The 16,187-nt window shown below is 41.7% G+C and overlaps 1 protein-coding gene across 3 annotated transcripts in view; it reads right to left on the reverse strand.

Moving 5' to 3' along the window:
* Window positions 1-1,756, reverse strand: part of PAG1 (phosphoprotein membrane anchor with glycosphingolipid microdomains 1) — a 159,291-nt gene extending 157,535 nt beyond the window's left edge. For all 3 annotated transcript variants that reach the window (XM_070477213.1, XM_020891157.2, XM_070477212.1), the window contains exon 1: window positions 1,272-1,756. The gene's annotated coding sequence lies outside the window, so the exon portion shown is untranslated. The remainder of the gene's footprint in view (window positions 1-1,271) is intronic.
* Between the last annotated feature and the right edge of the window lie 14,431 nt (window positions 1,757-16,187).

Here is a 16,187-nt window from a genome sequence, read left to right on the forward strand (position 1 = left end):
CAGTACTGTATGGTATTTCAAGCTATCCTTTTACGAATTTAATCAATTCAAATATTAAACATCAATGATGATAATCTATTTCTCTGCTTAAGAGGAATCTCTGGGGGAACAGATGAGAGAGAAAGGTTAAAGAATTCTGGAATTCTATCCTTCAAAGTAGGACAGGGCAGCTACCTATAAATCATGCTCTTTGTTTATTAAGATAATTAAGCCTAACAGTACACTTAACTTTCAGACTCAACAATTGTCTGGCATGAACAATATCCACTTTTTCTAAAACAAAGGGGTTGTGTTCAAAGGTGTCCTCTGCAAGCTCCCTGCACAATGCATGCTATTTTAAAACATGATTTATGTGTCTAATTCCTGGAGCTGCCTTGAAAAATATACTGGGTTTTTCCTCGCATGCACCCTATTAGGAGAAGACACTCCAATCTGAAGAGTGCACTCTGTTTCAGACTGCAGGGCGCTATATCATGTCAGCATTTTCATTAAATACGTTCAAGCTGGACCTTAAACAAATGGAATGGAGAACCACAGCTGCAGACACTGCGGAGAGACAGACTTATCCGGCAGGGAGGCTTACATAAGAGGTGCAGGACAGTCAGGGTGAAACCCAAGTGTCATCAGCTGAACACGACTGCTTTGAGATTTGCTCACATTCTTTACATAAATGGAATCACACAAGACTGAGCGGATTTCTCATTTTATTTGCCCTATAGCACAAAACTGTAGGTTGACATATTAAGTTGTTTTCCCCTAAAGGATTGGGCTCTAATTAGGGAAACGTTGGGAACTTCTACCTAGAGGGAAAGTGGGATGCGCGGGAAGCCTGGAGGCCAGAGAAAGAATGATTTAGCCTCCATCCCTGAAGACCTAGCGCATCCAGGAATGTTACTGGAGTCACTTCCCTGAGGACCTGGGACGGAGGTGACAAGACCCCCCTATCTCCTGTGCGCGCGCGCGCGCACACTCACACACAACACATATACAGTCAAGGAGCTCGGAATGAGCAATCGGCAGCAGGCGAAATGCCCTCGGAGCACCTGTCCTCTCACAGCACATTTCCAACTGGCACGTTCAGCAGAGACTGGAGCCAGCCCGCCCGGGACGGCTGCCTCTGCCGGCGTGCCCTGTCCGCGGCTTCGCTTTCTCAACTCCCCAAGCTGGAACCCCGCTAACAAAAGGTGCTTCCCACGACGTGAAGATAATAAAAACGAACCTCTCCTTCCCGCGGCGCCACCCTCCAACTTTATAAACTACAGTCAACTTACTGGAATGCAGGAGACAGGGAGCCTTCAAGGGGGACAGCTCTCCGGCTGCGCAGAGCCCCGCTGGCCCCGCACTGCCCCGGCTGCGGCGGCGGCGGGTGCGGGGCGAGGCGCTGCCGTTCTGCACCAGCCGCCTCGGCTCCGCGGTGCCCGGAGCCCGGCAATCGCCGGGGCGCACCGCCTGGCGGCTGCGGCGACGACGAAAGCTACACGGGTCCGCGTGGTCCCGAGCGCTGCAGCAGCCGCCCGCCCCGGAGTGCGGCGCTCCGAGCCCCTGGTGCGTGTCTCCGGCTCCGAGGGAATTGCGGCTCTACAAGAAAGGCAGCAGGGGAAAAGCCGAGGCGCTGCTGCCGGGAGCACCGCCAGCCCGCTCCCAAGCAGTCGGTCACATCGGGGGCGCGCCGGGAAGCGAGCCGGCGAGCAGGCACCGCAGTTTGCACTCGCAGCCGCGCCGCGGAGAATGACAAGCTCCGAGGCGGTGCAGCCGTGCGGGGCGCGGGATGCCACTGCGCATGAGCCCGGCTGGCTGCGGCACGTCACGGGGGGGCGGGACGGAGGGGGCGGCGGGACGGAGGGGGGGCGGGACGGAGGGGGGGCGGGACGAGGAGGGGGCGGGACGAGGAGGGGGCGGGACGAGGAGGGGGCGGGACGAGGAGGGGGCGGGACGAGGAGGGGGCGGGACGAGGAGGGGGCGGGACGAGGAGGGGGCGGGACGAGGAGGGGGCGGGACGAGGAGGGGGCGGGACGAGGAGGGGGCGGGACGAGGAGGGGGCGGGGAGGGGGTGAGCCGGGCGGGGCCGGGTGGGAGCGAGAAGCCCAACTACCCCGCGGGAAGGTACCGGAAGTCAGCCGCCTGGGGTTTTGTGAACCTAAAGCTGTTGTGGTTGAACTTGTTTGTCTCCAGAGTCCATTGTCCCTTAAAAACTAATGTTTACCCTAAGTGATCCTTTGGGGCTCTGGGCAAACCTGCAAAAGTCAGTTTAACTCATGTTATGGTTTAACCTTAAAGAGCTGGGATTTAGGGGACAATGTACCTTGGCTGTACATTAAAATAACTTACTGAGCTAATAGGAGCCCTTTTGCCCCGGCCACACCCCAGTATCCAGAATAGAACGTACACTAGAATCTCTGGATGGGGCCCAGCTATTATTAGGCTGTAAAGCTTCCCAGTTGAGATCGAGGTACAGTAGAGCTTCTTAAACCTTTAATGTGTGATAAAATCTGGAGATTTTCTTAAAATGCAGGTTCTTATTCAGTGAGTTTGGGCACTGTGGGAAGGTTCTTCATTTCTAACAAGAACTATTGATGTCAGTGCTGCAGGTCTGGACCACCCCATCTTTGCTACTCAAGTGTGGTCTAGAATCTAGAGCAGAGTTTTCCTTCTGCATGAGAATCACTTTTGTAGCTATCTGAAAATATCTCCAGGCCTTATCTTCAGTGGTTATGGCTCAGCCCTGGGCAAAGGTGGGACCTTGGAATTTCATTCCTAAGGAGCACTCTGATGAGTCTGATATAGGTGGTGTTTGAACCAAACTTCAGATTATTAGACCAGCAATTAGTAGTTGGGAATAGACCTTTGAAGTGGGAAGCACCAAGCCTGGTGTTGAACTCAGGACATCCAAGTTCAAGTCTGAATCCCAAGTCCTAGTTCAGCTCCAAGCCCAGCTCCCACTGAAGCTTTATCTGATTAGTCCAAATTTTCTGTAATTATTATGCATTACTTTACTTAGGGAAAATCTATAAATCATGTTACATACACAACACACATGCTGTATTCCTTGCACATATCATTTGTGTGTGTGTGAGTGTATGTGTGTCCGACTATTTGCAACGCCATGGACATAGAATTTTCCAGGCAAGAATACTGGAGTGGGTTGCCATTTCCTACTCCAGGGGCTCTTCCTAACCCAGGGATTGGACCCACATCTCATGTGTCTCCTGCATTGGCAGATGGGATCTTTATCAACTGTGCCACCTGGGAAGCCTACACATATCATTAAAGGAGGCTTAAATATGGCCTGGGAAGAAGGTTTATTAGGAGGGGAGGTGTGGGTATAGAGAGCAAAGTTATGGAGTAAGAAATGTTAGATGGCTTGTTTCATAGTGCACATAGAGGGAAGGATACATGGGAAGAAGCAAACCTTAGACTCAACCTAGGTCCTGGAAAAGTGACTTGGAGAAGACTTAGTTTCCTGGACCAAGGACCAGACTTGGTCTCCTGATCGGTACCATCAAGTGAAACTCAGTGTTCCAGAACATATGAATGTATGACAAGTCGTGTACATTACCTCACTGAAATCTCACAATGGTCTTGTTAATTGAATATAAAAAAAGATTTATGCTCATTTTACTAATTTTAAAAAATTGCCTTGCTCACACAATGGAACTTGAATGAGACTACAGATCTGAGTGTTAGATGCAGCTTCTATAATCTAAGAAAAACAAGTAAGCTCTTATAAGGAAAAAGGTTTCTGTTTATTTTCACATCTGATTAAGGTTGTGCCTAAGTTCTGAGTTAGCAAATCTTTCATTTTTGGAGAGAAGAAATCCATTTTGCATCTTCACCCCAGTTTTGCAGCTGCACAAACTGGGATGCAAAATTTTGTCTTAACAGCATCTCAGGGGTTTCCCTGGTGGCTCAGATGGTGAAGAATCCACCTGCAATGCAATAGACTTGGGTTCAATTCTTGGGTCAGAAAGATCCTCTGGAGAAGGGCATGGCAACCCACTCCAGTAGTCTTACCTGGAAAATTTCATGGATAGAGGAGCCTGACGAGCTACAGTCCATGGACTGGAAAAGAATATCACCTCCACCTTGAGCCTCTGTCCCCCCCAGCCACCCCCTCATTGACTTTGCTTTCCCTGGTGGCTTAAATGGTAAAGAATCTGTCTGCAGTGCAGGAGACCCAAGCTTGATTCCTGGGTTGGGAAGATGCCCTGGAGAAGGAAATGGCAACCCATTCCAGTATTCTTGCCTGGAGAATCCCATGGACAGAGGAGCCTGGTGGCCTACAGTCCATGGGATCGAAAAGAGTTGGACATGATTGAGTGACTAACACACTCACTCAAGATCATCTCAGTTTTAGGACATTACAGTTGCATAGTGCGGGCTTCACTGAGAGCTTCAAAGAGCAACACTCACATTTTCTGGTGACTAGCATGATTATCATCCTCATTTTAGCCAGGGCTAAGGAAACTAAGTGGTTGAGACAAAATCTAGGCAAGAACCAGTCTCAGGTCTTGGTCCTTCTTCTCTGCTCTCCTGTCACCAAATGACCTCCTGAATGTTGCTTTTCATTTCCAAATTTTTACTGATTTTCCATCAGTAAATTAGAACCCAAAGATATTCCAGAGTCACTCCTTGATATAAAACCAGAAGTGTCAGGGAACAATTATTGTTGTAAGTGTTCTGGACTATATTTCCAATGTAGAGTAAAGTTTTGGAAGAAAGTGTGTGATATATGGGCTTCCCTGATGACTCAGATGGTAAAGAATCTGCCTGCAAAGTGAGAGGCCAGGGTTGGATCCCTGGGTCAGGAAGTTCCCCTGGAGAAGGGAATTGCAACCAACTCCAGTATTCTTGCCTGGAGGATTCTGTGAACAGAGGGTGGGATGTTTATACACAATCTACCAATCCAGAAGTTTGCTTCAGAATGCTGTATTGTAAACTACATCTGACCCACCCTTGTCTTTCAGTTCAGTTCAGTTCAGTCTCTCAACCAGTCATGTTCGACCAATTGTAACCCTATGGACTGCGGCACGCCAGGCTTCCCTGTCCATCACCATCTCCTGGAGCTTGCTCAAACTCATGTCCAGCGAGTTGGTGATGCCATCCAACCACCTCATCCTCTTCTGTCCCCTTCTTCTCTGGCCATCAATCTTTCCCAGCATCAGGGTCTTTTCCAGTGAGTCAGTTCTTTGCATCAGGTGGCCAAAGTATTGGAGTTTCAGCTTCAACATCAGTCCTTCCAATGAATATTCAGGGCTGATTTCCTTTAGGATGGACTGGTTGGATCTCCTTGCAGTCCATGGGACTCTCAAGAGTTTGCTCCAACACACACAGTTCAAAAGCATCAATTCTTTGGCACTCAGCTTTCTTTATAGCTCAACTCTCACATCCATACATGACTACTGGAAAAATCATAGGTTTGATTGGACAGACCTTTGTTGGTAAAGTAATGTCTCTGCTTTTTAATATGCTGTCTAGGTTGGTCATAGCTTTTCTTCCAAGGGAGTAAGTGTCTTAATTTCATGGCTGCAGTCACCATTTGCAGTGATTTTGGAGCCCCAAAAAACAAAGTCTGTCACCATTTCCACTGTTTCCCCATCTGTTTGCCATGAAGTGATGGGACCAGATGCCATGATCTCAGTTTTCTAAATGCTGAGTTTTAAGCCAACTTTTTCACTCTCCTCCTTCACTTTCATCAATAGGCTCTTTAGTTCTTGTTCGCTTTCTGCCATAAGGATGGTGTCATCTGCATATCTGAGGTTATTGATATTTCTCCCAGCAATCTTGATTCCAGCTTGTGCTTCATCCAGCCCAGCATTTCTCATGATATACTCTGCATATAAGTTAAATAAGCAGGGTGACATTATACAGCCTTGATGTACTCCTTTCCCGATTTGAAACCAGTCTGTTGTTCTGTGTCAAGTTCTAACTATTGCTTCTTGACCTGCATACAGATTTCTTAAGAGGCAGGTCAGGTGGTCTGGTATTCCCATCTCTTTCAGAATTTTCCACAGTTTGTGGTGATCCACACATTCAAAGGCTTTGGCGTAGTCAATAAACCAGAAATAGATGTTTTACTGGAACTCTCTTCTTGCTTTTTCTCTGATCCAACAGATGTTGGCAATTTGATCTCTGGCTCCTCTGCCTTTTCTAAATCCAGCTTGAGCATCTGGAAGTTCATGGTTCATGTACTGTTGAAGCCTGGCTTGGAGAATTTTGAGCATTACTTTGCTAGCATGTGAGATGAGTGCAATTGTGCAATAGTTTGAACATTCTTTGGGATTGCCTTTTTTTGGGATTGAAATGAAAACTAACCTTTTCCAGTCCTATGGCCATTGCTGAGTTTTCCAAATTTGCTGGCATGTTGAGTGTGGCCCTTTCATAGCATCATCTTTCAGGATTTGAAATAGCTCAAGTGGAATTCATCACCTCCACTAGCTTTGTTCATAGTGATGCTTCCTAAGGCCCATTTGACTTCACATTCCAGGATGTCTGGCTGTAGGTGAGTGATCACACCATCGTGGTTATCTGGGTCATGAAGATCTTTTTTGTATAGTTCTTCTGTGTATTCTTGACACCTCTTCTTAATATCTTCTGCTTCTGTTAGGTCCATACCATTTCTGTCCTTTATTGTGCCCATCTTTGCCTGAAATGTTCCCTTGATATCTCTAATTTTCTTGAAGAGATCTCTAGTCTTTCCCATTCTATTGTTTTCCTCTATTTCTTTGCATTGATCACTGAGGAAGGCTTTCTTATCTCGACTCACTATTCTCTGGAACTCTGCATTCAAACTGGTATATCTTTCCTTTTCTCCTTTGCCTTTCGTTTCTTGTCTTTTCTCAGCTATTTGTAAGGCCTCCTCAGACAACCATTTTGCCTTTTTGCATTTCTTTTCCATGGGGATGGTCTTGATTCCTGTCTCCTGTACAATGTCACAAACCTTCGTCCATAGTTCTTCAGGCACTCTATCAGAGCTAATCCCTTGAATCTATTTGTCACTTCCACTGTATAATCCTAAGGGATTTGTTTTAGGTCATACCTGAATGGTCTAGTGGTTTCCCCTACTTTCTTCAATTTAAGTCTGAATTTGACAATAAGGAGTTCATGATCTGAGCCACAGTCAGCTTCCACTCTTATTTTTGCTGACTGTGTAGAGCTTCTCCATCTTTGGCTGCAAAGAATATAATCAGTCTGATTTTGGTATTGACCATCTGGTGATGTCCATGTGTAGAGTCTTCTCTTGTGTTGTTGGAAAAGCATGTTTGCTATGACCAGTGCGTTCTCTTGGCAAAACTCTGTTGGCTTTTGACCTGCTTTGTTTTGTACACCAAGGCCAAATTTGCCCGTTACTCCAGGTATCTCTTGACTTCCTACTTTTGCATTCCAGTCCCCTATAATGAAAAGGGCATCTTTTTTGGGTGTTAGTTCTAGACAGTCTTGTAGGTCTTCATAGAACCATTCAACTTCAGCTTCTTCGGCATTACTAGTAGGGGCATAGACTTGAATTACTGTGATACTGAATGGTTTGCCTTGGAAATGAACAGAGATCATTCTGTTGTTTTTGAGATTGCATCCAAGTACTGCATTTTGGACTCTTGTTGACTATGATGGCTACTCCATTTCTTCTAAGGGAGTCTTGCCCACAGTAGTAGATCTGATGGTCATCTGAGTTAAATTCACCCATTCCAGTCCATTTTACTCCCAATGTAATGTAACATCTTTACTTCAATTAGAGCTACTCTTCTGTGTGATTATGAAAAAATTAATAAGTGAACATGCTAATTAAAAGAGAATTAAATTAGGGAGCTGATTGTGGAACTCTGTTAGTTCAGTTTTTAATAAGAAAATATTTTAAAGAAAAAAAAATTAAAAAGTCAGCATAATAGTCATGTTGGGCATTTTTAGGAGAGGTGTCCCAAGTTGTGATCCTGTTTTCTGAAGTGTTAGAAACTCCAGTCAAAAATATCTATCTGTAGAGTGTATGAATTCACTTGAATATTGACTTTTTGAGAACCAGGATTTAATTTTATAAAAAGTTAATTAGTTTGACCCACTGACATTGTATTTTGAGCCACTATCACTGGCATTAAATACATGAAATATATAACATTGCTTTAATATTAACCGTGTCTTAATATTGATTGTGTCTGATTTAGAACTTGTTTCTCATTAGCTTCTGTTGTTGTCTGGCACGAATAGCAGCAATGTTTTGTTGTTTTTTTTTTCCTCTGAGGTTTGCATTCCTTATGGGTCAGCAAAGCCTGCTCTTTGGCTGAGAATTTCTTCATTCAATGCCTCTAAAAGTCCCAATGGTAAGAATTTCAATTATACAGATACTAGCAACTCCACTGAACCTATTTTCTGCTCATTCAAGAAACTGTACCTAGAATAGATTCTTACTCAGTTCTTTCTGCTAAGAATCACAGGTTGACCATTGAGCTGAGAGGTTCTGGCCCCCAAATTTTTTGTATTTGTTAATTACATTTCTTTATCCATTTCACTCAAAGAGATTCTTTGACATGAAAATCTTCTACCTTCTGCCTGCTTCATAGATACAGTCCAGCTCAGAGAACTGTGGGGAGTCCAGGTGACTGGCAAAGCTGAAACAAAAATGGGAACACAGAATTAGATTTCACTTGGAAAGAATGAGGTTGCCATAAAAGGTTAATAAAAGTTGTGCTTGATTTCTGGACATGGCTTATTACCAAGTTTGCCTTGTTTGAACACATGCAGCTGCTAGTAAATTCCATAGAAATCATAACTGAATCCCTGGTGGGATATGGGGGTGAGAGGAGGTGGGTCTGGGGATAGTTAGGTGAACATTCTGTTTTGTTTTGTTTTTTATCCGGAACAACTTATGGAGACTATTCAAAAGCTCAATTCCTCTTTCTCTGACACAGGAAAATTAAGAAGTGCCTGAATGTCAAATGCTTACTTCTCAATTGTTTGTGCTAAATAATTTCCTTAGAACTTAGAGCAGCCTGATTTTCAGGCTAGCTCCAAAATATTTCTTTAAAATAAGTTAATACAGTGTTCAATTGCAACTCTGAGTCTGAAAGAAAATAGGTGCCGGGTGAAGGTTCTGGCCCAATGGGGTCTGGGGCAGGACAGAATGGAATTTAGGGGTCAAAGAGAAAGACTGACTATGGTCTTGGTGGCTGAGAAGCAGAAACTGATAAAGATTGTTTATCGGTAGCCTCTGAGATAAACTTGGGATAAGTATTGGCCTGTGACCAAGAAGAGAAATAGCAGTTGAAACTGGACCTGCAGCTTAGAGCTTGCATCTACTAAAAGTGTAAAGGGCCTCACATTTGTCTTAATCTATGGGAAAGAATGATCAGAGATTACTAAATAGGTTATAAATCACTTACAAATGGATAAATACTTTGAAGAACTGATACAGAAATGTACATTCCATTTTAATGTCTAAGAATTACCTGCCCCTCTCTCCCAGACATGTTACCCACTAATAGAAGGAGAAGGCGGCCAATGGGGAGGTCGTGTGCACAGTTAGAACCACACATAGTTGGCTGGCCCTGGCTTCTCGTGTCCCCATCTGTCAGCTACAATCACATGACTACCATCTTTGATTACCTAACATGGAATAACAATAGTTTTCAGCACATGCATGTCTGCTCAGTCATGTCTGATTCTTTGTGATTGCATGGACTGTAGCCCACCATGCTCCTCTGTCCATGAAATTTTCCAGGCAAGCACACTAAAGCGGATTGCCGTTTCCTACTCTAGGGGATCTTCTGGACCCAGGGATTGAACCTGCATCTCCATCATTGGCAGGCAGATTTGTTACCACTGAGCCACCTCGGAGAGCCCATAGTAAGTTCCTAATGAATGCCAGATGTTAGAATTGACTTTTTTTTTTCCCCTCCTAGAGTCAAAAACTGTAGCTAGATGTCTGTTTTATCACGTTAATGTAAGCAGTGATTAACTGTGGTTCATCAGAGAGTGCTTTCCCTTTTTGACAGAAGACTTAGGAGTGACTTTAGGGCTCCTCTGAGAACAGGGAAACCTTGTAGAAAAGGCTTCAGGAGAGATCAAGACAAAGCCTGCTAATGTTACTCCGTGGCCTCCACATACTGCAAAGCTAAAGGCAGGGCTTAGGACTTGACACTTCCAGATCTTTCTACTGGGAGAAAGAAATTATGCTGGGAAAAGAGACAGTATTTATAACAGTGAGAGCAGAGAGTGCCTTAAAGAGGTGTCTTTATATTACAGATTAAAGAATGGGTGTTCCCATCACCGTTTGTCATCCTGACCTTACATATTCCTTAAATTTCTATCTTGATGTCACTGATTACGATTTGCGGCTTTCAAAGTTATGTGAGAATGTGTTACTCATAATGTTGACAGAGATTCCTTTGTTCACTTTTTACTTGTTCTGCCTTCATCACTTCCATAGAATATAATTCTCACGCACTCCAGTTGGAAGTAAGCACCAGAGAAAACTGTGTGTTTCATTATCAGCCAACAAACAAAAAATTCAAGATTGAGGAAGGAAGATGTATAAAGTTGTCGAGAGTTTTACTTCCAGGAGGAGCTAATTGGTTGCTCTCCAAAGTCAGAAAGGTATGAAAAGCTTTCAGGGGGTAAAACACGGCGGTCATTTCTTTCTCTATTCCCACCCCGTCAATGTTTTTTCAGCAGATAGACTCCTGCTGTCAGTCTTGCATCGTCCTTGGCATGCAGCCGTATCTTGCTATGGAGGGACACAAGATAACAAAGAGTGGAAGTTCAATATACTGTGGTCTTTTCTTTTCAGTCAGAAGTCCATTTAGGACTAGAGGGATATGTGCTGTTTACTTGAATTTCTTCCTCAGTCTGCCTAAGCTTATTACCTGCAAAATGAGAATGTTAAAGGTGGCTGTTATTATTCTCAGAAAGAGTCAGCTATTTACCTGTTTCTTCTTCCCCACGAAGAAGGAGCATTTAGTTTCTGCTGAACTCTCTTCCCTTCCTTATGCCCAAAGAGGAAAACACCTTCTAGAGAGGGGTGCTAGGAAAGACTAGGGAGAATGAGGGCCCCCCAAAGCTTCCACATATTTGGTGGTCAAACCTACTATTCCGAGCAAGCGACTGAAGCTCTTAGAATTTGAGATGTTACTTGTACAATTGGTGGTCACCTTCTTAGTGGAATCCAACCGTATTCTTTGAAGGATGAAAAAAAGCACAAGCACACAGCCTGATAGAAAAGTAGACCTTGGAGATTTCACAGAAATTCACACAGAAGAATTCCCAGAGGCAAAAGCCATAAAATAAACCATCACTCCAAGACATCTTGTAAAAACAGCAGTTGGTTTCAGAAATATTTAATCCCAAATTCCACTGAAGTGCACATGGCATTTCCTGTTTCTGGAAACAGAAGAAAATTAAGCTCTGCCTGAAAGAAAGAAGGCAGAGCCAGATGTTGGTGTTGGTAATGATCTGCAGAGCCTGACGCTCATGTGGCAGCAGTCTGGGAAATACATGACAGCTGTCTGAAGCCATGGGAGCCTAATTTCTCTTGGCTAGAAAAGAAACAAAGTGTACAGGCTGTGTTGTTGATATATACAATGGACAGCTGAGCCCAAGAGACATGGTTTTGGTTTGTAGAGCCAGTAACAGCAATTTTAAATATTATTTATATTCCTTTGATGAACTTGATCCAAATCACTTATTCAAGGAATGTTCAGTATCCAACCAACTATAATGCCATTCTAAAGTGATTTCTTTTCCCCAGAAAATGCTGGACTATTAGATTTTAAAAACCAATTATAGGCAATTTGATAGTGGTTTGCTTTGTCTATATTAGTAATTAGAATTTTGTTCTGAAAATACACGATTGGGCTTCTTGATAAAAAGAGCCTGGCTATACAGCGGTGATTAAAACCTACTTTATCTTTTATTTTACCCCACCCAGATTCTTCTGCTTTGGTCAAACTGGTTTGCTCTTCTTCATTGCTTCACATCCTTTGAGCTTTATTGCTTTAGTGTGTTTCCCTGTGTAGTTTTTTGATTCCTTGCATTATTCAATTATATTCAGTCTGACTTTTAGGTGGATAAAATTTTCCCATGTTAACTATTTGTTTCCCCTCTTTAAAAAGCTTGTAGTATAATTGACCTAGAACACTATGTTAATTGCAGGTGTACAACATAGTGATTCAATATTTCTATACATTACAAAATAATCACCAGGATATGTGTAGTTCCCACATGACCATACAAAGTTGTTACAATACTATTGACTGTGCTCCCAGTGCTGTATAGTTCATCCCCATGAATCATTTATTTTGTAGCTGGGAGTTTATACCTGTTAATCTTCCTCACCTATTTCATTTATCCCTCCACCCTCATTCCTCTGGCAACTACCTGTTTGTTTTCTGTGTCTATGAGTTTGTTTCTGTTGTTATGTTTATTTATTTGTTTTGTTTTTTAGATTCCCATATAAGTGAAATCATATTTATCTTTCTCTGTGTGATTTATTTCACTTAACATAATACTCTCTAGGTCCATTCATGTTGTTACAAATGACAAGATTCATTTTTCCCTATGGCTAATATTTTGTTTCTTTTCCTTCTTTTCCATTTATTTATCAATGGACAATTAGATTGCTTTCTTATCTTGACTAATTGTAAATAATACTGCAATGAACAAAGGGGCGCATATATTTTTTGAATTAATGTTTTTAGTCATTTTGGAAAAACACTCAGAGTGAAATTGCTGGATCATATGATAGTTCTACTTAAAATCTTTTCAGGAAACTCCATATTGTTTTTCACAGTAGTCATATCAATTTGCATTCCCACAAATGTCACACAAGAGTTCCTTTTTCTCTACATCCTTGCAAACACTTTTTATTTGTTGTCATGTTAATAATTGTCTATTCAGGTCCTCTGCTCATTTTTTAATCTGTTTTTTTGTGTTTCTTGATGTTTATTTTTATGAGTTCTTTGTATATTTTGGATATTAATTCCCTATCAGATATATCATTTGCAAATATCTCTCCCATTCATTAGGCTGTCTTTTCATTTTGTTGAGAGTTTCATTTGCTATGAAAAAAATTTTTAGTTTGATGTAGTCCTATTTGTTTATTTTTGCTTTTGTTTTCCTTGCCTGAGGACGCATATCCAAAAAAAAATATTGCTAAGACCTATGTTGATAATGTACTGGCTATGTTTTTTTCCTAGGTATTTTTTGGGTTCAAGTCTTACATTTAAATCTTTATTTCTTTTTAGTTTATTTTTGTACATGGTGTGGGATAGTGGTCTGGTTTGATTCTTTTGCATGTAGCTGCCCAATTTTCCCAGTATAGTTATTGAAAAGGCAGTCTCTTCCCCATTGTAAATCCTTACCTCCTTTGTCATAAATTAATCATCCACAGAGTGTAGCTTCATTTTGGGGCTCTCTATTCTGTTCCATTGAGCTATATATCTGTTTTTGTGCCAGTATCAAATTGTTTTGACCACTGTAACTTTGTAGTATAATTTGAAATCAGGGAGCTTGATACCTCCAACTTTACTCTTCTTTCTGAAGATCACTTTGGCTATTTGAAATCTTGAGTTTCTACACAAATTTTGGGGGCTTGCCTGGTGGCTCAGAAGGTGGAGAATTCGCCAGCAATGTGGGAGACCTGGGTTTGACCACTGGGTTGGGAAGATCTCCTAGAGGAGGGCATGGCAACCCACTCCAGTATTCTTGCCTGGAGAATGCCCACAGACAGAGAAGCCTGGCAGTCCATAGGGTCGCAGAGAGTTGGACATGACTGAGCGACTAAGCACACACACAGATTTTAGAATTATTTGTTCTAGTTCTGAGAAATGCCTCTAGTTTTAAAATAAGGATTGCATTGAATCTGTGGATTGCCTTAGGGAGTATGATCGTTTTAACTATTAATTCTTCCAGTCTACGAACATCTTTCCATTCGTTTTCTTGTCTTCAACTTCTTTCATCAGTGTCTTATAAGCTCTGAGTACATTAGTTGTTAGTGTATAGAAATGCAACAGATTTCTGTATATTACTTTTGTATCTTGCAATAGTTTTTTGGTGATAGTTTTTTCTTTACTGTCATGTAGTCTGAAAACAGTGATGGTTTTACTTCTGTTCCAATTTGGACTCTTCTTATTTAATTTTTTCTTATCTGATTGTCATTGAATAAAAGTGGCAACAGTGGGCACATTTGTTTTGTTTCCTGATCTTAGGAGAAATGTTTTCAGCTTTCCACCATTGAATTTAATGTTGACTAGGTCTGTCATATATGGCCTTTATTATGTTGAGGTATAATCTCTCAGTACCCACTTTTATTAGAAGTTTTTTTTTATCATAAATAATGTTGAATTTTGTCATAATCTTTTTCTGCATCTATTGAGATGATCATATGATTTTTTTTTATTCAATTTACTAGTGGGTATACCACACTGATTAATTTGCAGGAATTGAACCCTCCTTGTATCCCTGGAATAAATCCCACTTAATCATGGTGTATGATTCTTTTAATGTATTCTTAAATTTGGTTTGTTAATATCTTGTTAAGGGTTTTTGCCTCTATGTCCATCAATGACACTGTCCTATAATTTTCCTTTTTTCTTTGTGGTATTGTTGACTGACTTTGGCACCAGGATGATAACGACCTCATAGAATAAGTTCAAAAATATTATTTCCTCTGCAATTTTTGGGGATGATTTGAGAAAGGTTGTATTAGCTCCTTAAATGTTTGGTGGAATTCACCATTAAAGCTGTCTGGTTCTGGACTTTTGTTTTTTAGGACTTTAAAAAAATGTTGACTCAATTTAATCAATCTGTTTATATTTTCTAGTTTTATGATTCAATCTTGGGTGATTGTACATTTTTAAGAATTTATCCATTTCTTCTAAGTTGCTCATTTTATAATAATCTTTTATGATCCTTTGTATTTCTGTGGTTAGGGGTGTAACTTCTCCTTCATTTCTGATTTTACTTATATGAGCTTTCTCTTTTTCTTTTTGGTGAATCTGGCTAAAGTTTTATCAATTTTGTTTATCTTTTAAAAGAACAAGCTCTTAATTTTACTGATCTTTTGCACTACTTTTTAAAATCTTTATTTCATTTTTTTCTGCTCTAATCTTTATGATTTCTTTGCTTTATACTAAGTTTGAGTTTTTGTCAGTTCTTCTTTTTCTAGTTCTTTTAGGTGTAAGCTTAAGCTTAGGTTGTTTTTGAGATTCTTCTTCTTTCCTGAGGTAGCTTTTTTGCTGTAAACTGATAGCTCAGTTGGTAAAGAATCCACCTACAATGCAGGAGATCCCAGTTTGATTCCTGGGTCAGGAAGATCTGCTCGAGAAGGGATAGGCTCCCCACTCCAGTATTCTTGGGCTTCCTTTGTGGCGCAGCTGAAAAAGAATCTGCCTGCAGTGTGGGAGACCTGGGTTCAGTCCCTGTGTTGAGAAGGTCCCCTGGAGAAGGGAAAGGCTACCCACTCTAGTATTCTGGCCTGGAGAGTTCCATGGACCATATAATCCATAGGGTCACAAAGAGTCAGATCTGAATGAGTGACTTTCACTTTTCCCTTATAGAACTGCTTTTGCTGTTTACTATGGGTTTTGAGTCGTGTTTCCACTTTCATTTGTCTCCATTTTTTCTTTCCATTATTATTTCTTTTATTTCTTCCTTGATTCTTTCAGTGACCCGTTGGTTATTTACCAGCATAATGCTTAACCTTCACATGTGTTTTGAGTTTTTTAAAATATATTTTATTTCTTTATTGTTGTGGTTTACTCAAGTTCTCCTTTCCAACCTCTTGTCTTTCAAATACTAGCCATACTTGAATGCCTAATACATGTCTCCGCATGTCCATGTAGTTGACCTTGATCATCCTGGCTTGCTTGCTGGAGGTATCTCTACTCCTGTGGGCATCTATAATACCTACTGTCTATATCATCCACATGGCACTAATTCCAAATTCTCCCTGGTTCCTAGCACAGACCTTCAAAAACCCTTAGACTTTCTTGAGTGATAAGAGTGCCTTATGATATACAGAATGAACCTCTTTGGGCCATGCTTGAATTTATGGCAGTAAGATATGGAGAAAAAACAGCCATGTGCTTAGGAGTTGGAACTCTCAGCCCTACTCCCTGACCCTGGCAAGGGGAGAGAGAAGAGGTGGAGACTGAGTTCTATAAAATGGTCAATGATTTAATCAGGCATGTCTGTGCAATGAAACC

This window comes from Odocoileus virginianus, chromosome 15 (assembly GCF_023699985.2).
Source record: "Odocoileus virginianus isolate 20LAN1187 ecotype Illinois chromosome 15, Ovbor_1.2, whole genome shotgun sequence".
NCBI classification, from domain to species: domain Eukaryota; kingdom Metazoa; phylum Chordata; class Mammalia; order Artiodactyla; family Cervidae; genus Odocoileus; species Odocoileus virginianus.